The 23086-nt window shown below is 44.4% G+C and overlaps 1 protein-coding gene across 2 annotated transcripts in view; it reads left to right on the forward strand.

The window, feature by feature from the left end:
- LOC141107454 (uncharacterized) overlaps nt 1-23086 on the forward strand; it is a 61355-nt gene that overhangs the window by 2040 nt on the left and 36229 nt on the right. The window contains exon 1 of one of the 2 annotated variants that reach the window (XM_073598190.1): nt 18586-18801. The exons of the other annotated variant lie outside the window; for it this stretch is intronic. The gene's annotated coding sequence lies outside the window, so the exon portion shown is untranslated. Of the gene's footprint in view, nt 1-18585; nt 18802-23086 lie in introns of those variants that run through there. 2 annotated transcript variants of the gene reach the window in all.

Raw genomic sequence — 23086 nt, forward strand, 5'->3', positions numbered from 1 at the left:
CTTTCAACAGCAGGGGGAGATTAATAAAGCAGGACTGAGCAGCTTGCACAGGGGAACACTAAGGCAATCAGTGAGCAGTAAAAATATGCAGTAACCACTAGCAACCAATGGGTGAGCCGTAATGATGTGCAGTAACCTCTAGCAACCAATGGATGAGTGGTAATGATGTGCAGTAAACTCTAGCAATCAATGGGTGAGTAGTAATGATGTGCAGTAACCTCTAGCAACCAATGGGTTGAGCGGTAATAATGTGCAGTAACCTCAAACAACCAATGGGTGAGCGATAATGATGTGCAGAAACTTCTAGCAACTAGCCAGTGAGCGGTATTGGTGTGTAGTAACCTCTAGAAAGCAATAGGTGAGTGGCAATGATGTGCAGTAACCTCTAGCAAACAATGGATGAGTGATAATGATGTGCAGTAACCTCTAGCAAACAATGGGTGAGCGGTAATGATGTGCAGTAACCTCTAGCAAACAATGGATAAGCGGTAATGATGTGCAGTACCTCTAGCAACTGATCAGTGAGCGATAATGAGGTGTAGTAACCTCTAGCAACCAATGGGTGAGCAGTAATGATGTGTGGTAACCTCTAGCAACCAATCTGTAAGTGGTAATGATGTGCAGTAACTTCTAGCAACCAATGGGTGAGCGGTAATGATATGCAGTAACCTCTAGCAACTAATCAGTGAGCGGTAATGATGTGTGGTAACCTCTACCAAACAGTGTGGACCAGTTCTTTATGTTTACAGTTTTAAAGTTTGCTGCAATATGTCTGTGTGTGTTTGTTTTTGTATGGTGGGGGCCAAAAATATTTGCCCAGGGCCAAACGGCCCTGTATTCGACGGTGTCACACCCATCCATGACAGCGCACGGATCCGTGTGCCGGCATTGACCACATCATTTACAGTTAGCCTGCCCAGTGTCTATGTTATATGGGGGAAAAAATTATTGGGGGGGGGGTGACACCATGTTTTACTGCACCAGGTGACACCAACTCTAGTGACGCCACTGGGCTAAATACAGCACAATGATGATGTCACCACTGCTTTTATATGATAATAACTGGTGCTGCAAAGGTATTTATCACTCACAAAGTGGATTTGCATCCTTTGTGGCTATTAAGGAATATATTTGTATTAAATTTTTTGTGCCTGGAGATCAGCTTTAAGCCATATAAAAAAAAAAAAAAAAAAAAAAAGCACTCCGAAAGTGTTATTGGATTTGTCATAACTATGATTCGCACTTTTGTTGGACAGCTTGGCCCGGAACGGGAAAAATAATGAATCCACTGGCAGGATCAATAAAATGTTACGGGGGGGATGCCATGATAATACTATCGACAGTCCGAATCTTCTGTGCCTTTTTTTTTTTTTTTGCCTGTAATTCCGCTTTAATTCAATGTAGCAGTAATTATGTAAGGGACAGACGCTCTCAGTTCTTCGCCTCCAGCTGGCAAGTGTGCGGGATTTCGGCCTGCGGTGCTTACATCACCGGGTACAATACCATATTAGGTCTTATACCTAATATGGTCAATGATGCAGGCATTACATGGTCCGGATTATGCAGTGGACTGCCCCGCTAAGTCCGTCTGCTTCCCAGTCTCTGCATCCTCTGAATAGCCTGGAATGTGAGCCGGTGGGCAGTGCTGGGACTTTGGCTCGCAGTCTAACAAACTGGAAATCATGGCCATTCAGAAAAATAAGGAGAGCGCCAGCCGGAGGGATTTATCAAGCAGGGCAGCCAGCTGCACACGCTCACTGCCAAGAAGAAAATAACAGCCGCTCAGCAGACAGGCTTGGGGGGGCTCCGGTACAGTTCTCCTACATGATTTTCATGTCTGAAAGGAGATGTGTCTGGTCTGCTGGCATCGCGCCGCACAGTCTTTATTTACCGGACTTAACATGGTATAGCATTTTTAGAAAGTAAAAAACAAACAAACAAGATAAAAAAAAAAAAATTCTCATTAAAAAGAGAAAAAAAAAAAAAGAATAGCTTTTGCTGCAATATTCACCTTCAATCCAGCATTTTCCACCTGCAGTATATTTTTCTGCAGCTAGATGTCCTTAGTCTGAGGGTTGGCATTGTTCAACCCAGAAATGACTATTCCTATTAAGAGGCCTGAACTAATCCAAACCAGTGTGCCAAAAAAATACAAATCTAAAGTGGTTGTAAAGGTTGAGGTCATGTGACCGCTCTGATTGGCTGTCACAGCGGTCACATGACTGGAAAGCTCCTGATCGCAAGTATGCATTGGGAGCTTTCTGGTCCTCCGCCAGGGCGCCCCGTTCTCAGCACACCCGCCGAGAGGCCTCATATATGTGCCACGTCGGTGCGAAGAGGTTAAACAACTATTATTCATTGGCTGCACAGCTTCTTTATGACCCCCTTTTGGTGTTAGTTCTTTGAATAAATGCAGCTCACTGTCTTTGTCTGCGCAAGTTTTAACTTAAAGCGGAAGTAAACCCATCCATAAAACGGTTACCTTTCCGGCACGTGCCGGAAATGTAACACTCACATTGGTTGTGCTCTCAACCAAACTGTCAAACCATCCAATGGGATGATCATAACTGATCACATGTGCAGCATCATGACAGTTGTAGATTAAACAGAGGCCAAGATGGCAGCTTCCTTGGCTGAAAACGATTTGAGGGTTTACTTCCACTTTAAAGCGGAGTTCCACTTAAAAAAAAAAAAAAAGTCAGCAGCTAAAAATACTGCAGCTGCTGACTTTTAATAATCGGACACTTACCTGTCCAGGGTCCAGCAAAGTGGGGGATCGAAGCCCCGCTCGTTACCCCCTCCTCTTTGCAGCACCGGCATTGTAACTGTGGGCGCGCATGTGCAAGCCGCGCCGCGCGCTGTGACTGGCCTGGACAATCACCTGGGACCTGTGACGTGTCCCAGATGATTGCCGAGAGGGAGGGGGGAGAGGTGATCTCCCTTCCAACGCCGCGGTGCGCCGAGGGGAAGTGGGAGCTGGGACCCTCTAAAAAGAGGGTATCCACCCCCCCCAAAAAAAAGACATGCCAAATGAGGGTCTCCTTACCTTAAAGCGGAAGTTCCATTTTTGGGTGGAACTCTGCATTAATATGGACATGTATCTAAAGAATAGGCTGTCTGTCCCCAGTATCAGGACATGGCACTATCAGGATGTAAACAAACTCACAATTGTGGGTTTGTTTACATTTGGAAGACCCGGTGTTCTGTCGAGAAGTGCCCGCTATCAAGAGGTGCCCATGCGCCATACGGAACAGCACAACAGCTGATTTTACAACCAGCTGTTGAGACGGCGCCTGCGCACAATAGCCGGCAGAAGACATTTTTCTGTCAGATTGTGCCCCGCGCTCCCGTGGCCAGTTCATGTCGGTGAGGGGCGGATTTGTACATGTTGTGGGCGGATTTATAAATGATGGGCAGTTGGGGGGGGGCGGAATTTTTAAAGATGGCCAGTGCTGCAAAACTAAACTTTTTATGCTATTCTTCCCGGACGCTTGCGGGGCGTGTTTAGCCAACTGATGGGCGGGTTTGCAGGGCGTATATTTTTTTTTAAAGTTCTGTTTTGCAGCACTGGCCATCTTTAAAAATTACGCCCCCCAACTGCCCATCATTTATAAATCCACCCACAACATGTACAAATCCGCCCCTCACCGACATGAACTCCCCACAGGAGCGCGGGGCACAATCTGACAGAAAAATGTCTTCTGCCGGCTATTGTGCGCAGGCGCCGTCTCGCCGTCACAACAGCTGATCGTAAAATCAGCTGTTGTGCTGTTCCGCACACCTGCGCTGTTCGTCTCGGCACTTTTCAATAGCGGTCACTTCTCGCCAGCATCTGGCTCTGCAGTGGGGCTGAAAAATATCCCAATTACTTTTACATGTAAAAAAAATGTGGATCCTTATCTAACTCCCCCCCCCCCCCACGTTTGCTTACCTGGGTCCAGTGACAACATAAGACAATCACTGCAGCCTTTAGAATAGAGAGTGGAAGCCCCGCCTTCTCGCTTTTTGGACTTATAGGAAATTCTAACGAGCCAGCCGGTGCTGGCCTTGGATCCCCTGGGGCGGGGCTTACTTTCTTCTCCGTGATTCCCTATGTCTTTGACTTTCTACGCTTACTTTCCACCTTCTTTCTCTCTTTTTCCTTCTTTCTCCAATTTCTCTTTATTTCTTATTTTTGGCCATTTACCACTGAAGGCGATTCTGTGGAGTCTGTTAATAGCTCCCTGGCACAATACTTTTGGGGTCACTTTTCCCGCCCCTTATCTTGATGGTATGGCTTTGGCCTCCGGGTGGGGGAAAAGCCCTCCTGTATATCAGGAAGCTTATGGGATAGTCCCCCCCCCCCTTTCTCCCTTTTTATTTTTTATTTATTATTCTCAGATACAAATTTCTTATCCGTAAGTCCTTGACAGGACCCTGGGATTTTATCTGTTTTTATATACATATATAGGTCCATCTCAGGTATCGTATACTATTTGTTGTATGATGATTTTTGAAATACCATTTGTTTGGAGTACTTTCTAGGCTCAGGGCAGTTTTTTCCACTGGGCACGCTGGGCAGTTGCCCGGGGGCCCCACTTGCCTGGAGGGCCCCATCCAGGGCCGATCCTCAGCGCTGCAATCTGCTGCTTAAGTTGACTGACTGCACTGGTTGCTCACTTGCTGGAATCGCCGGCCGCCCGGCGTCTAGCTAGCAACCAGTGACGTCAGTCAGAGGCCGCAGCCGCCCCAGCATTCATGTCGCGGCCGCCCCTAGCGGCTAGTGAACAAGCTCCGCCCACCTCTGCCATGTTCTTCAGACAGTGTGGAGAGGGAGCAGAGTGGAAAGACGGCCCTGATTGATAGCTGGCGCTGCCTTGCTGCTGTGAGTGACACACTGTACTGCACCAGGCCAGCGGCCTCAAGTAGGTCTAACACTGTCTACTTAAGTAAGTTCAAGTTGTGCATCAAACACAGCCACTGTCTGTGCCCCTAAAAAGCTGCCACTGTGCCCATCAAACACAGCCACTGTGCCCATCAAAGCTGCCACTGTGCCCATCAAACACAGCCACTGTGCCCATCAAAGCTGCCACTGTGCCCATCAAACACAGCCACTGTGCCCATCAAAGCTGCCACTGCACCCATCAAAGCTGCCACTGTGCCCATCAAACAGCCACTGTGCCAATCAAACACAGCCACTGTCTGTGCCCCTCAAAAGCTGCCACTGTGCCCATCAAACACAGCCACTGTGCCCATCAAAGCTGCCACTGTGCCCATCAAACACAGCCACTGCGCCCATCAAAGCTGCCACTGTGCCCATCAAACGCAGCCACTGTGCCCATCAAAGCTGCCACTGTGCCCATCAAACAGTCACTGTGCCAATCAAACACAGCCACTGTGCCCATCAAAGCTGCCACTGTGCCCATCAAAAGTTATATTGTCCAAACGTTTGTGTTAATGTTTAAACAGTGATTTTGTTGGAAGTACCAATAAATATAGCCTTATTGATCATTTGCATTTTTATTCTCATGCGTGATTGTGTAGACAGATTGTGCACTGTATTGCCCGGGGGCCTATAATGCTCTTAAGATGGCCCTGTCTAGGCTTTGATTATAAGGAGTACCATGGTTTGTTATGTTCCTACAGACCCATAGCTCCCAACTGTCCCTGATTTCGAGGGACTGTCCCTGATTTGAAACAAAGCCCCTCTGATCTATATAGATGTATATAAAATGCACTTTTTATCTTTCAGAAAAGTATTTCCTAGTGCTAAACCTTTCATCCACTTTCTAAATTGCTGCATTTGTAAATTTTAAAAGCCAATCTAAAGGAATAGTGGTGGTAAAAAAACGTCCTTGTGGATTTAATTAACCTTTTTTTTGCTAATTCTCCTTTAAAGGGGTGTGGCAGGGGGTGTGTCCTATGCCTACATACGTTGGTTAGTAGGTGTTCCTCATTCCCGTCTCAAAATGTTGGGAGGTGTGCAGACCATGAGGGTACCAGGACCTCCTCGCCTGGTTACCTTTCCTTTTTATTTGTAGTTACTGTCTACACCATATACAAGGCCATACCCTTTGAGAAAGTCACGTGATAGTGACGCAACGCGTCAGGGAAGAGAGGTGGGTGACGTTCGGCTTTCCGATCGCGGCCGGGATCGGGAAGCACCAGCAGTGCTATGCTCGTTTGTGATTATTTAACTGTAAGTGCATTACCTCTATTAAACGTTAATAGTTTTTAAATACTACACCATGGAGTGCTTCCTCCCCTCTTTTTTTATGATCCCTATTATTTGGCTGATTATTTGGGGCGCCCTGAGAACGGAGCGGGTTGAAAGGCAGGAGATCCATAGGAGATTTACCATTGAGGAGGCTGCGGAGCGCATTGGATCGTTCTTTACCTGCTAGCAGGGCTGTTATCGTTCAGCCATAAGGTGAGAGGCTGGGGGGACCACTTCTGTCCACACACTGGAGATTTGTTGAATGTTGGCACCGGAAACTCTTGATGAACTGTCTTCCACTTATTTTATTGAAATTGTCACAATTTGATTGCACCGTTTATGGGACTTTTTTATTGAGGACACTTTGCTTCACTTCATATTATTAAGCACTTTATCCTAGCTTTACAGTGGGCCTTATTATTATTATTATGTATTGCGTATTCCTACACTCTTGTTGAGCTTTGCGCATTCATTATATGGTTTTTATGTTCTTTCAATTTGCATTGTCATTGCACATTTGCACTTTTATTATGCACATATTATTATGATCTGCGCTTATACTGCGCTTCATAATTATTTTCAATATCTTTTATTTTAAAATTATTTTCTTGCACAGTGTGTTTTTTGCACCTATTATTATTGTGATTATGATTTATTACGATCTTATTTAACTTTTGGAAAGACTTTGGATCAATCATTATTCTTCACTTATCAGTTAATAGGAAATTTCCTTCTATTGGGTATTACGTTATCCCCTCTTCAAGGGCTCCATTAGCTGTTAGTTCATGAGTGGGGTATCTTGGATTCGTTGTTTGATGTAACATTGGCTTGTCGTAATCTTTGGTTACACAATGTGATGGAAGATTAATTGCAAGACGCAATATTCATTTGTATTTTCTTAATTGAATCTTCATTATATTTGGTCTTTTTACATTTTTAGCTTATTTTAGTAGTCATTTTCTAGTAAGCGCCGCATAATTATTCACTTATTCCATATACGAGGCCTACTTATCTGTGATATAGTTGTTATCATTTTCAAATTACTTTCCGCCACTGGCCGTGACATCTGTTCAATGTTTTGTGAGTTTGTCTTTATTCAGTAAAAATATCGTGTAAGAATAGAGAGTGGAGAGGAGTACCCTCCCCTGTGAGGCATGAACCCAGAAGTGATCAGCTCTGAGCGCTTCCGGGTTCAGAGTTGTCAGATTCTGGATAACGTGGCTGTGATAACAGCAGAGAGAATTACAATCTGTACTCAGTCTGTGAAGGCAGGGTACAAAGGAGGCATTAGGGGGTCTAATCAGTGGCGGCCCGCTCATCAGGGGCACAGGGGTGCATCCCCCTAATCAATGTGTCTGGTCCCTAATCTCTATGCAGGGCGCCGAATGCATGGATTTCAATGGGGTTTTTTTTTTGTTTATTTTTTAGAAGCACAAGCGTGCGCCGAGGGGGGGGCAGGTTTGTTTGTGCTGCCATGATGGATCTGAAATGACAGGTGCTCTTTAAATGTAAGGACTTATTCTTGCTGGAAGTTAGAATCTTTAATATTTGCAAACAAAATGAAGGTTTCCTATTTAGAATAATAAGCTGTCAGGTTAGTAAAACGGCTATATCAGAACCGATTCAATCATACAGTTTGTAGTGTACATAGATTTACAAAACAATGGGATAAAGGTATATTCCTGAACGTTGTTTTATCTCATGGTTACTGTGAAATTGTGTGAATGCATCAATGCAGTGCATGTTATCTCAGCTTGCAGAACTTGGATTTAATGAATGAGTTTACAAAAAAATTTAAATATTGCATACTATACAGCCTCATGTTACATAACTAAGCTCCACATCATGCTGAATAAACCAAATTATTAAAGGAGTTGTAAAGGCAGGGTTTTTTTTTTATATTAATGCATTCTATGCATTAAAATAAAAAGCCTTCTGTGTGTAGCAGCCCCCCCTAATACTTACCTGAGCCCCATCTCTGTCCAGTTATGTCCACGAGTCCTTCGGCCATCCGGGACTCTCCCCCCTGATTGGCTGAGACACAGCAGCGGCGTCATTGTCAATCAAAGACAGTTAGGCAATCAGGGGAGAGAGGGGGCGGGGCCGAACAGCAGCTCCGTGTCTGAATGGACACATGGAGCTGGAGCTCAACTTGGGTGCCCCCCATAGCAAGCTGCTTGTTGTGGGGGCACTCGAGAGGAGGGAGGGGCCAGGAGCACCGAAGAGGGACCCGAGAAGAGGAGGATCCGGGCTGCTCTGTGCAAATCCAACTGCACAGAGCAAGTAAGTGTAACATGTTTGTTATTTTTTGTTTTGTTTTGTTTTTTTAAACGAGCAATCACTTTAATGTATCTTAAATAGAAAACTATCTTCAGATAGATTTTTACTCCAAAAAGCATGTTATTAAAATAAATTTTATATAAAAAAATCAGATTTAAATAAAATTTTAAAAATTTTACAAAAAAAAAAATATTGATTTTTATTCCCCCCCCCCCCAGCTGCTCTTAAACCTTCAAATAATATACACCAGAATCATAAAAATACATGGTAAGTTTACAATTAGGTATATGCTCCACCCAAATCGGAAATGATAAGAAATGTCTTCAGTTGTAATAAACAATTATAAATCCTTAAATATAATGATGAATCTTACTAATGTCTTCAAATAAACACAGCTATATCTAAAGCAACAAAAAGCAAAACTGTATACTCCACCTATAACTGAAGTAATTAATCCATCCCTAAAGCAAATACACAATCATATAAAACCACATAACAGATATACCGTATATATTGTATACTAAAAGATGGATCACACATAACTTTAATCCGCACTGGCAGTGAGCGGGCACCGATGTACGGGATGACCAAGAGGCCCCGCCCTACGGATTTTGTCAAAATGACGTCTTCAGGGGCAGATTCTTTTGATAATTTTTAAAACAGCTGCTGCATCCTTAAAGCAGAGGTCCAGCTGAAAAAAAAAATGTAAAAGTCAGCAGCTACAAACACTGTTGCTGCTGACTTTTAATAAGCACACTTACCTGTCCAGGGTGCCCGCGATGTCGGCCGCCCGAGGCTGATCCGTCCGTCGGATCGTGTCCCGGCGCCGCCATTTGCGGCTTCACTGCCCGTTTCCTACTGCGCGTGTGCGAGTCACGTGGCGCTTTGTGAATGGCCGGCTGTGTTCTGGGACATGCACACAGTTCCCAGAACACACCGTGCCCCATTCCCCCGGAAGACAACGCGAGGAGGAGAAGAATGAAGATCACCGCGGAGTAGGAAGTGGCAGATTAGGACGATCTGCTTAGCAACAGCCATTTCTGGTAAGTAAATCTTTTTTTTTTTCAATTTTTTTTCTCCAGAATTTTAGGAGCATTTTTATGTATTTTTTTTTTTTTTTTTTTTTTTTTTTTAGGGTGGACCTCCGCTTTAAGAGAATGTACCACAATAAGATATTTGTTACAGTTTTTAAGTGTTGCCTATGGTCGATTTTGGGTATCATATTTGGTCGCCGTTTAAGTCTTTGACATATTTGGTATCTATTTACTCAACCCAGTCCCATCCCTTATATTTCATTGTTGTTTTATTGAGTTAACATGCATTAAAACTAATTTATATGTATTTTTAACTGAAAATATAGAGTTGCGCCAATATTATGTGACATTAAAAAATTACAACGACCATTTTTTTTTTTTTTTTTATTCTGTGGGTGGTCCGCTTTCAGAAAATGTATAATATCTTTATTTTTTTTAATGTGCATTTTAGCAAGAAAAAAAAAAAAAAAAAGGTTAGGTAGCAAAAGAGTTAAAAGGAACCGTGGATGAATTGAGCCGTGTGGTTGCTGCACTTCTCACATGAGGTTTAATTTAAAGCCAGCCTACAGCCAAATGAGACCTCACATCCCGACCATTCTGCCCCGTGGTATAATAAATCATTTTATGCTACTCTGGGCTCCCATTTAGCTGGTCACGTGACCAGATGTCGGCCAGCGCTGACAGGCAGAGGGGCAGAGGTGCTTCCATGGCAGGTTTTGGAAACCGCAATGCCTGATACCTTTGCTGTATTGTACAAAAAAAAAAAAGCTCAGTAAACCGGTGATTGATCCAGACTATGAAGCCACCCCCCCCCCCAGTCTTGGATCATAAGCAAGAGGCACTTTTTACTACTCTGTAGTAAATAAATTAGGGCTTACATAACAAATATTAGCACCCTTTACCTCCGGAAGATTTTACCCCCCTTCATGACCAGGGCATTTTTTTGTTGTTCAGCACTGCGCTACTTTAACTGACAATTTACGCGGTCATGCAACGCTGTATCCAAATGAAATTTATATCATTTTTTTCCCCCCACAAATAGAGCTTTCTTTTGGTGGAATTTGATCACCTCTGGGGTTTTTAATTTTTTTTTTTGCTATATAAAAGGAAATTTTTTTTTTTTTTTCTGTTATAAAATTTTGCAAATAATCATAAATTTAGGGCAAAATGTATTCTGCTAATTTTTTTTGGTGAAAATACCCCAAATTTGTGTATATTATTTAATCTGTAGGAAAGTTATAAAGTCTACAAACTATGGGGTATGTCTGAAAATGTATCAATCCTGATGTACTGACGGACCATCTCATTTCTTGAGGCCCACAAATGTCAGGACAGTACAGATATCCCCCAAATGACCCCTTTTTGGAAAGTAGACAGTCCAGGGTATTTAGTAAGAGGCATGACAAGTTTTTTGAAGTTGTAATTTTTTTTTTGTCACGATTTTTTGGAAAATTAAGAAAATAAATAAAATGTGTTTTTTTTTGTTTTTTTTTTACATACTGTCACCAGTGCATTAACCGATATATGTTGGCAGAATGGCACGGGTGGGCAAAAGGGCGTACAGGTACGTCCCCTTTAAGAAGCAGGACTGTGGGCGTGCACCTCTGCGTTCTCCGTGACCTCGGGTCCCATGGACTCAATGTCCGCTGGGTGCCCGCGATCGTGTCACGGAGAGGTAGAACAGAGAGATGCCTTTGTAAACAAGACATTTCCCCGTTCTGCCTAGTGACATGATAGAGATCACTGCTTTCTGTCATCGGGAGCAGTGATCGCTGTCATGTGAGTCGAAGCCCCCCCCCCCACAGTTAGAATCACTCCCTAGGACACACTTAACCCCTTCATCACCCCCTAGTGGTTAACCCCTTCCCTGCCAGTGTCATTTATACAGTAATCAGTGCATTTTTATAGCACTGATCGCTGTATAAATGACAATGGTCCCAAAATAGTGTCCAATGTGTCCGCCATAATGTCACAGTCACGATAAAAATCGCAGATCGCCGCCATTACTAATAAAAAAAAATTAAAAAATAAAAATGTCATAAATCTATCCCCTATTGTAGACGCTATAAATTTTTTCTTTACCAAAAATATGTAGAAGAATACGTATCGGCCTAAACTGAGGGAAAAAAATGTTTTTTTATATATTTTTGGGGGATATTTATTATAGCAAAAAGAAAGCTCTATTTGTGGGGAAAAAAAGAACGTCATTTTTGTTTGGGTGCAACGTCACACGACCGCGTAATTATTAGTTAAAACGACGCAGTGCCGAATCGCAAAAAGTGTTCTGGTCAGGAAGGGGGTAAATCCTTCCGGGGCTGAAGTGGTCAAAGCATCATCCAATGACTGGTGTGGCTGTGATCAGGGATACTGGCTGATAACAGTATGTTAAAAAAAAAATGAAAATTGATCAATCCTGATGTACTGATGGCCTATCTCATTTCTTGTGGCCCTAAAATGCCAGGACAGTACAGATACCCTATCCAGGGGCGTTGCTAGGTCTGCAAAAGATCTGGGGCTAGAGCCCATAGCAGCGGTCACCAACTTTTTTGCAGGCCCACGGGGGGGGGGGGGGCACGCCGGTGGTAAGCCATATTTCACTGGCAATGGGCGGTGTTGGCGCTTCAATCATCATGGCACCATGGTTGATATGGTGTCAGGGTGATTGAAGCGCATTGTTTCTATTGTTACATTCTAATATATAATGAACTGATTCAACTCACCGTAATGCAGAATCAGTGGGAGCCCTGGGCGTGTCACTTGCCCTATCTCCTGCCACCAGATACAGCGTGTTACTTGCCACCGTCACCTGCCCCCAGATGTGTATTGTCGCTTGCCACTTTCACCTGGCAGCAGATGTGGATTGTCACTTGCCACGTCACCTGCCACCATTTGCAGATTTCCACGTCACCTGCCACCATTTACAGATAGTCACTTGCCACATCTCCTGCCACCATTTGCAGATTGTCACTTGCCACATCTCCTGCCATCATTTGCAGATTGTCACTTGCCACATCTCCTGCCACCATTTGCAGATTGTAACTTGCCACATCTCCTGCCACCATTTGCAGATAGCCACTTGCCACATCTCCTGCCATCATTTGCAGATTGTCACTTGCCACATCTCCTGCCACCATTTGCAGATTGTCACTTGCCACATCTCCTGCCATCATTTGCAGATTGTAACTTGCCACATCTCCTGCCACCATTTGCAGATAGTCACTTGCCACATCTCCTGCCATCATTTGCAGATTGTCACTTGCCACATCTCCTGCCACCATTTGCAGATTGACACTTGCCACATCTCCTGCCATCATTTGCAGATTGTAACTTGCCACATCTCCTGCCACCATTTGCAGATTGTCACTTGCCACGTCTCCTGCCACCATTTGCAGATTGTCACTTGCCACATCACCCGCTACCAGATGTGGGTTGTCACTTGCCAACTGATGTGGATTGTCACTTGCCATGCCAGCCTGTGCCACCAAATGTGCATTGACGCTGTATTGGTGGCAGGCTGGCAGCACTGGTCCATTTAGTGAGGGCAGGAGAGCGGTGATACGGGCGGGCAGTGAGAGATGATGTCATCTCGCTGCTCCCTGCCGCACCTCCGGCATTGAAGCAAGGGGGTCTGACTGCAAAGTGGAGCTCCACCGATGACAGGAAGCACGTGACCTCCACTCCACCGCGCTGTGAGGGCGGAAGAGCGCTGATGTGTGGCAGGCAGTGAGAGATGATGTCATCTCTCTGCTCCCCGACGCACCTTGCTCCCACATTGAAGAGGCCGGGCGGTGAAGAGCGCTGATGTGGAGCGGGAGGAGAGAGATGTCATCTCTGCTTGTCCGCCCGCTCACTTCTCTCCTCTGCCTGTCTCATGCAGCCAGCCCGCCCGCCGCGGCCGTGACCCACTGGTTAGGCAGGGACCCTGCGGCAAGAGACTCGGGGCTATGGGCCCCAGATTCGGGGCTATAGCCCCAATAGCCACCCCCTAGCGACGCCCCTGACCCTATCACTTCTAAATACCTTATTTTATTTATTTTGTTACAGTTCCGTGATATGTCCCTAAACAGTGCTAAAAATTTAGCATTTTGTTTTCCTGAAAGGTGGACAGAAGTATACCATACACCAACCTTTTTCGACCATGGTGCCTCTAACGTTTCAACCTGGACACCTCTAATGTTGGGCGTCCAACATGTGGATGTTGCTGCATTATGAAAAAGCGATTAGAATATTTTTTTACATTTTAGAATTGGGTGCCTCGAGTCGAAACTGTCCATAATTTTGAAGGGTGCCTTGAGATTGTCTATAATTTTAAAGGGTGCCTCAACTGAAAAAAGGTTGAGAAACACTGACATACAGTATCTCAGAAAAGTGAGTACACCCCTCACATTTTTTATTATATTTTATTTTTATTTTATTATATTTTTTCATGTGACAACACTAAAGAAATGACCTGTGGTCTGATTTCATGTGGCCCCACTGGTTATTTGTAAATCTAAATCTTTTGTGGCCCCCAACGAAACAGATTAGTGGGGGGGGGGGGGCACAAAAGATATATACTGTATTTATCGTTCTGGCAGCCTCGGAGGGGACAGGGAGGGGCTGGGACGAGTGCTGTCAGATTACATACAGGCTGCCTTTGTAATAGGAAGTCCCGTCTCCTGGGCTGGCTTTGGACGGCTGTTCTGTCTATTATAGGAGGCGGGACTTTGTATTAAAGAGGCCGCCACGTAAACAGGAGATTCTCCTGTATGTAATCTGTTGGTGCTCGTTCTGCCCCCTCCCTGTTCCTTCTGAGGCTGTGAATGGGCATCGATCAGGCTGCACTGATGGCAATGGTGAGGCTGCATTCAGAGGCTTCATTCATGGCAATGGTGAGGCTGCATTCATGGTACTTGTGAGGCTGCATTCATGGCAATGGTGAGGCTGCAGATGGGCAATGATTAGGCTGCACTGATGGGCACTGACCCTTATTTGCTTTACATTTCTTTATTTAAAATGTAAGTTTTGGCCTAAAACTTATCTTTTTAAAGTGAAGGTGTGTGTTCTAAGCCTGTGCGTGTTATACACCGATAAATACGGTATATCCAAATAAAACGCCTGAGCTCATCCTTAGACTCTTCACCACATACACAGCCACAAAGGCAAGAGAATTCTTGTTGGGCAGTGTATTAGTTAATTTGCATTTAATTGAATAGTTCAAAAAATATCAGGCAAAATAGTCGGCCCTCAAGCATGTTCACTTCATCAAATCTGGCCCTCTTTGAAAAAAGTTTGGACACCCCTGCTATAGAGTTTTCACAGGCAGTCCAACTCCTTCAGGATGGCACATCAATACGTGCCATTGCCTGAAGGTTTGCTGTGTCTCCCAGCACAGTCTCAAGAGCATGGAGGAGATTCCAGGTGACAGGCAGTTACTCTCTAGGAGAGCTGGATAGGGCCGTAGAAGGTCCTTAACCCATCAGCAAGACCAGTATCTGCTCCTTTGTGCAAGGAGGAAGAGGATGGGCACTGCCAAAGCCCTACAAAATAACCTCCAGCAGGCCACTGGCGTGAATGTCTCTGACCAAACAATCAGAAAAAGACTTCATGAGGGTGGCCTGAGGGCCCGACGTCCTCTAGTGGGCCCTGTGCTCACTGCCCGGCACCGTGAAGCTCGGTTGGCATTTGCCATTGAACACCAGACATGGTAAGTCCACCACTGGCACCCTGTGCTTTTTCTCAGATGAGAACAGGTTCACCCTGAGCACATGTGACAGATGTGAAAGTGTCTGGAGAAGTCGTGGAGAACATTATGCTGCCTGTAACATCATTCAGCATGACCGGCTTGGTGATGGGTCAGTGATGGTCTGGGGAGGCTAAACCATGGAGGGAGGCACAGACCTCTAAAGGCTAGACAATAGCACACTGACTGCCAATAGGTATCGGGATGAAATTCTCGGACCCATTGTTAGACCCTACGCGGGTGCAGTGGGTCCTGGGTTCCTCCTGGTGCACAACAATGCCCGGCCTCATGTGGTGAGAGTATGCAGCCAGTTCCTGGAGGATGAAGGACTTGATACCATAAATGGCCCCCACGCTTGCTTGACCTAAATCCAATAGAACACCTCTGGGACATTATGTTTCAGTCCATCTGATGCCGCCAGAGTGTTCAGGAGCTCAGTGATGCCCTGGTCCAGATCTGGGAGGAAATACCCTAGGATACCATCCGTTCTCATTAGGAGCATGCCCCGACGTTGTCAGGCATGCATACAAGCATGTAGCGGCAATACAAACTACTGAGGACCATTTTGAGTTGTAATGAAATTTCAGCAAAATGGATTAGCCTGCTGCATCATTTTTTCACTTTGATTTGTCTTTGAATTCAGCCCTCTGTAGGTTGATAATTTTCATTTCCATCAAACGATGAGGCATCCTTTCATTCCTAACCCATTACCCAATCCATATCAGTATAGATATCCAGCATGAGATTTTTCCCCATTGAGATCTGATGTGTTTTCAAAGTGTTCCTTTCATTTTTTTGATATAAATACACACAGTATCTCACACTCACAAAAGTGAGTACACCCCTAAGTGAAAATGTCCAAATTGGGCACAATTAGCCATTTTCCCTCCCCGGTGTCATGTGACTCGTTAGTGTTACAAGGTCTCAGGTGTGAATGAGGATCAGGTGGGTTAAATTTGGTGTTATCGCTCTCACTCTCTCATACTGGTCACTGGAAGTTCAACATGACACCTCATGGCAAAGAACTCTCTGAGGATCTGAAAAAAAGAATTGTTGCTCTACATAAAGATGGCCTAGGATATAAGAAGATTGCCGAGACCCTGAAACTGAGCTGCAGCACGGTGGCCAAGACCATACAGCGATTTAACAGGACAGGTTCCACTCCGAACAGGCCTCACCATGGTTGACCAAAGAAGTTGAGTGCACGTGCTCAGCGTCATATCCAGAGGTTGTCTTTGGGAAATAGACGTATGAGTTCTGCCAGCATTGCTGCAGAGGTTGATGGGGTGGGGGGTCAGCCTGTCAGTGCTCAGACCATACGCCACACACTGCATTAAATTGGTCTGCATGGCTGTCGTCCCAGAAGGAAGCCTCTTCTGAAGATGATGCACAAGAAAGTCTGCAAACAGTTTGCTGAAGACAAGCAGACTAAGGACATGGATTACTGGAACCATGTCCTGTGGTCTGATGAGACCAAGATAAACGTATTTGTTTCAGATGGTGACAAGCGTGTGTCAGGAGTACAAAGACAAGTGTGTCTTGCCTACAGTCAGGCATGGTGGTGGGAGTGTCATGGTCTGGGGCTACATGAGTGCTGCCGGCACTGGGGAGCTACAGTTCATTGAGGGAACCATGAATGCCAACATGTACTGTGACATACTGAAGCAGAGCATGATCCCCTCCCTTCAGAGACTGGGCCGCAGGGCAGTATTCCAATATGATAACGACCCCAAACACACCTCCAAGACGACCACTGCCTTGCTAAAGAAGCTGAGGGTAAAGGTGATGGACTGGCCAAGCATGTCTCCAGACCTAAACCCTATTGAGCATCTGTGGGGCATCCTCAAACAGAAAGTTGAGGAGCACAAGGTCTCTAACATCCACCAGCTCCGTGATGTCGTCATGGAGGAGTGGAAGAGGACTCCAGTGGCAACCTGTGAAGCTCTGGTGAACTCCATGCCCAAGAGGGTTAAGGCAATGCTGGGAAATAATGGTGGCCACACAAAATATTGACACTTTGGGCCCAATTTGGACATTTTCACTTAGGGGTGTACTCACTTTTGTTGCCAGCGGTTTAGACATTAATGGCTGTGTGTTGAGTTATTTTGAGGGGACAGCAAATTTACACTGTTATACAAGCTGTACACTCACTACTTTACATTGTAGCAAAGTGTCATTTCTTCAGTGTTGTCACAGGAAAAGATAGAATAAAATAGTTATATAAATGTGAGGGGTGTACTGACTTTTGTGAGATGCTGTAGTTATCTACATGTAATGGAACTAACTAAGCAAATTTCATTGTTTTTGTGATATACTGTGTGTGTGTGTGTGTATATATATATATATATATATATATATATATATATATATATATACACAAACAAACATATATATATGGAAGTATTATATACATCATTATTTCCTTGTATACTTAAAGAGGAGGGCCCATCAAAAAAAAAAATTAAAAGTCAGCAGCTACAAATACTGCAGCTGCTGACTTTTAATTGGACACTTACCTGTCCCTGGATCCAGTGATGCGGGGGATCGAAGCCCCGCTCGTCCCCCCCCTCCGTTCGGCGGCGCCGGCATTGCAACTGTGGGTGCCGGGCTGTGGCTTCACAGCCTTGCACCCACTGCGCATGCGCGAGCGGCGCCGCGCACCGTGATTGGCCGCTCAGTCACCTGGGACCTGTAATGCATCCCAGATGATTGACAGGAGGGAGGGAGCAGAGCCGAGCCCTTCCTGTGCCGAGGGGGAAGTGATGTCACCAGCCCAGGCACTGGAAGAGGCAGACTACGAGGGACCCCCTAGCAACAGGCATTTAGAGGTAAGTAAAAAAAAAATCCAAATGTTTTTTTTTATTTTTTTTTTTAGGCACAATCATGACTTTTTTTTTTTTTTTTTTTTTTTTTAGGGTGGAACATATATACTGTATACGCAGTATATATTTATTTATATTTTTTGTAAAAATATATATATATGTATATATTATATAATATGTGTGTAATAAATTGTTAGGATACAGAGAGAACACATCCAGGAAAATGTCTGCCTGTTGTTTGGCTCAGCTATTGTTCCCATGATGAGGGAAAATACACATTCCTCCATGTTGCTATGCCAAATCAATTCTTTTTCCCCTCTTTGCATAATGTGTGCTACCTAATAAGGAACAATACGATTTCACATTGCACCGTCCGCCCCCTAGTGGCTGTAGAACATATCACTTCTGCAGATAACTGTCTAGCTAAAACAAAATAAATAACAAAACCCATAAAACGACACAATGTAACAACATTCAACATCCAGGGTGCCCTCCCCCCCCCCCCCCCAGTCCTCCCCTGTGAATGTATAACACATGGATACATAGGATTTTATGGAACATGCCTTGGATCAGGCTTGCTGCTCATTGATGATGAGTGTATAGAGGGAGGGGGCGTGTACTAGAGAAGGAAAAGGAAGTGGAGTGCTGGGAGGAAGTGGAGTGCTGGGAGGAGGGAAGTGTGCTGTGCACAGTGTGGATGGACATGGCAGGCATTGCACAGGGGCCAGGATAACGTTCACCCTGCAGGTGTGTGTTTCTTGTGTTCTCTCTCTAGAAATCACTGCATGGCATTGGATTGGATCTCTGTGTTCTGCAATCATTATTCTGTCTGCTTCTCATCTCTTCTCTCATCTGTTGGTGTTCCTTTAATAACAAAGGAATACTTTTCACATTATTAAATATTTCCCCCCATTTTCAGAACTCCTAACTGTCCCCCTGTTTAGTGGGACTGTCACTCCATTTCGTTTTATATCCTTTTTTTTTTCTTTTTTTTTTTTTTTCTTTGCTCTGCTGTCCCTCTTGTAGGTCTGATGTCTAAAAATTTATTGTTTACAGCTGAAAGCCGTATTACCCCCCCAAAACACCAATGTTGTATATTGCACCCCGCCGGTTCTTAGATGTGGTGGCGGTGTTAGATTTATTTTTTTTCATCATTTGATCCTGCCACTAAGGGTCACCGTACACATTGCAGTCGAAAACCATACAATCAACTTTTTAAGTTTTACCAAAGCTGTGTATATAAGGACCCACCTAAAATGATTCAATCGATTTTTGTATCCAGTTAGGCAACCTTTGAACTGAATAGTTGTTGCAAGATCTAAGGCGAGGGGTAGGCAACCTGGGGGCCCTCCAGTTGTTGCAGAACTACAAGTCCCATCATGCCTCTGGGAGTCATTGTAACTGCCAGGCTTGCAGTGCCTCATGGGAAATGTAGTTCCACAACAGCTGGAGGGCCCCAGGTTGCCTCCCCCTGATTAATGCTGGCTATACACTATACTAAATATCGGCCAAACACATTTTCGAAAAACGAACATTCCCTCGTGAGCACAAACGATAGCGCCGTCATGTAATGACCGATAAATCTTTCAGTGGACATAAATGAATGTGTTTTTTTTTTTGTTCGTGTGTTTTTTTTTTTTTTTAAATATACCTAGTGCAGACAGTTCGGACGGGAAACACATTAACCTTTCAATTTATCGTTTGGCAGGAAATTTCCAAACTTGTCCTTTCTTTTTTCAGCTCAAAAACGTCCCAATGGTTTATCGATTTTTGTGCCCATTAACTGGCCGAAAAACAAACTGTCTAAATGACTGAATTTTGGCTGATTTTTTTGTATAGTTTATGGCCAGCATTAGGCATGGTTCACACCTATGCATTTTTTATTTTTTTGGGTGTGTGTTTTCAGTTTTAGATCTTTCCCACTGAGGCGCTCAAAGACTGCCCATAAAACGTCAGGCCTTTTTTGCGGCGCTTTTCAAGACTTTTGAGGCTTTAGCGGTGCGCTTTTTTTTTAAGGTCACGTGACTCAAAAGAACCATCTTCAGGCACTTTTGAAGCGCTTCCCATTCATTTCAGTGGACAGGGGCATTTTTGAGGTGCTTTTTTTTAAGCTTTAAATGTGCTGCTTGCAGGACTTTTTTCACCGCCCCGGTGTGAAAGCATCCATTGAAATGAATGGGAAGCAGTTTTTAGGTGCCTTTTTTGTTTTTTTTATTTTGTGCAAACACGTCTGAAAAGCACCTCAGTGTGAAAGGGGTCTTAGGCCCCTTTCACACTGGGGCGGTGGGGGCGTCGGCGGTAAAACGACGCTGTTTTTAGCGCCGCTTTAGCGTCGTTTTTGCTTCGGTGTTCGGCCGCTAGCGGTGCGGTTTTAACCCCCACTGGCGGCCCAAAAAAGGTTAAAACCGCTCGCATAGCGCCGCTACAGCGGCAGTATTGCCATGGTATAGCCACGCTGCCCCATTGATTTAAATGGGCAGGAGCGGTGAATACACCGCTCCTTCACCGCTCCAAAGATGCTGTTTGCAGGAGTTTTTTTTTTTTTCTTCTCCTGCCAGAGCACCGCTTCAGTGTGAAAGCCCTCGGGGGTTTCACACTGGAGAAACAGCAGCGGCAGTTTTAGGTCGGTTTGCAGGCACTATTTTTAGTGCAATAACGCCTGCAAACCACCCCAGTGTGAAAGGGGCCTTAGTCTTTAGACCCCTTTCACACTGACAAACAAGATATATTTTGGGGGGCACACCCTAAAAGATGCATTAAAGGTGGTGCAGCCATAAGACCGTACAGTAGAAGAAAATATTACAGCACACACATGCAAAAAATACATTTACCTCCAGCAAGGCTAGCTTAAAACACCTAGACATTTTCAACAAAATATTATCAAAAAATATGGGGATTTGGTCACACCATATTGCTATAGTGCTAAGCCCACTTACTGCGACAAAGTACCCCATGATTAGTGGGTCCTACACTATCCATAGGGGAGATCCTGCTTCTCTAAACCATGAGAGCAATACACTCTTCTAATATGGGAAAATCTTGAGGTCTCCACCCATGACACAGGGGGACACTAATGAGGGGGTGCTCCTCACCCAAAAGGATTTGGTCTGAATCCATACAATAGACAAGATATTTGGGGGGCACACCCTAAAAGATGCGTTAAAGATGGTGCAGTCATAAGACCGTACAGTAGAAGAAAATATTACAGCGCACACATGCAAAAAATACATTTACCTCCATATTTTCTTCCCTTTCACACTGAGGCACTTTCACGTTAAAAAAAAAAAAAAAAAGCGCCTGAAAAGCTCACGAAAACCTATTTTTATTCAAATCAATGAATGCTTTCACACTGGGGCAGTGCGCTGGCAGGGTGGTGAAAAAAAACGCCCCTCTCCATTGAAATGAATGGAAAGTGCCTGAAAAGCTCTTCAAAAGTGCCTGAAAAGCAGAGGGGCTTTGCCGGCGGTATAGCCGCGCTGTCCCATTGATTTCAATGGGCAGGAGCAGTGAAGGAGCGGTATACACTCACCGCTCTGAAGATGCTGCTAGCAGGACTTTTTTTCCCGTCCTGCTAGCGCACCGCTCCAGTGTGAAATCCCTCGGGGCTTTCACACTGGAATGAAAGCAGCGGCTGTTTCGGGTCGGTTTGCAGGCGCTATTATTAGCGCAATAGCGCCTGCAAACCGCCCCGGTGTGAAAGGGCCATGGGCTTTTTTTTTTTTTTTCTGGTTTTTGGTTCCATAGACTTCAATAGATCAAAAACGTGTATTGTAAAATGCAAAATCCACCTGGATTATGCAACCTGCATAGGTGTAAACCAGGCCTAAAGGAGATTGCACAATCAGATTGTAACGTGTGTGTGGTGAGCGTTAGTCTGTTTATTTTTCCACCGATGAAGCTGTCCAACAAATAGGATTGAGACAAATGTTTTAAAGTGGTTTGAAAAAAGAAAATGATATTCAGGTATGTATTCTTAACTAATGATGGGCTTGGACGCGTTCGGATCGTTCCCGCCAGGAAGCTGTTACTGCACGCCGCCAATCATAGGACGTGAGGCTTTTCCCGCTATGGTTGCCACCACATCCCTTTAAACCCGAACACATATGAATTATACGGGTTCTGTGGCTGATTAAGGTGGTAATTAAACTCACTTGGTGCCTTTTCTGCACTTAATTAGCCTCAGAACCTGTGTAATTCATATGTGTTCGGGTTTAAAGGGATGTGGTGGCAACTCTATTTCCCGACCCGCAGCTGCACATACACACGCTGCCTGTGATTGTCGGTGTGCAGTGATGGCTTTCTGGCACTTACGATCTGAACACGCCCGAGCCCATCATGATTCTTTAACTAGAGATGGGCTCAGGCGTGTTCGAAATCCCACGTGCCCGATCCCGCCAGGAAGCCGACACTGCACACTGCTAATCAAAAGGCAGGGAGACGTTTCCTGATCTGTGCAGCTGCGAACCGGGAAATGTCTCACTGCCTGTGATTGGCCGTGTGCAGTGTCGGCTTCCTGGCGGGATCGGGCACGTGGGATTTCGAACACGCCTGAGTCCATTTCTATTCGTAAGCACCTCAGCTCCACTTTAATTAATACCATGAATTTAAATGAATATGAATGTATAGAATTTACCCTTTTCCTGACTCGCACCATTTTTATTTATTTTTTGCTATGCTGCACTGCTCTACTTTAACGGACAATTGCGCGGTCATGCAACGCTGTACCCAAATTTAAATTTATATCACTTTTTTCACACAAATAGAGCTTTCTTTAGGTGATATTTGATCACCTCCTGGGTTTTTTTTTTTTTTTGCAATATAAACGAAAAAAGACAGTTTTGAAAAAAAAATGTATTTTTTCTTTTTTTTTTTTTCTTTCTGCTATGAAACATATATGCGAAAAAAAAAACAAATGTCTTCATCAATTTAGACCAAAATGTATTCTGCTACATGTGTTTTTTTAGTAAAAAAAAAAAAAAATCTCTAACTGTTTTTATTTGATTAGATTACTTTGAGTAAAAGTTATAGCGTC

The sequence above is a fragment of the Aquarana catesbeiana genome, linkage group LG09 (genome assembly GCF_042186555.1).
Source record: "Aquarana catesbeiana isolate 2022-GZ linkage group LG09, ASM4218655v1, whole genome shotgun sequence".
Lineage (NCBI taxonomy): Eukaryota > Metazoa > Chordata > Amphibia > Anura > Ranidae > Aquarana > Aquarana catesbeiana.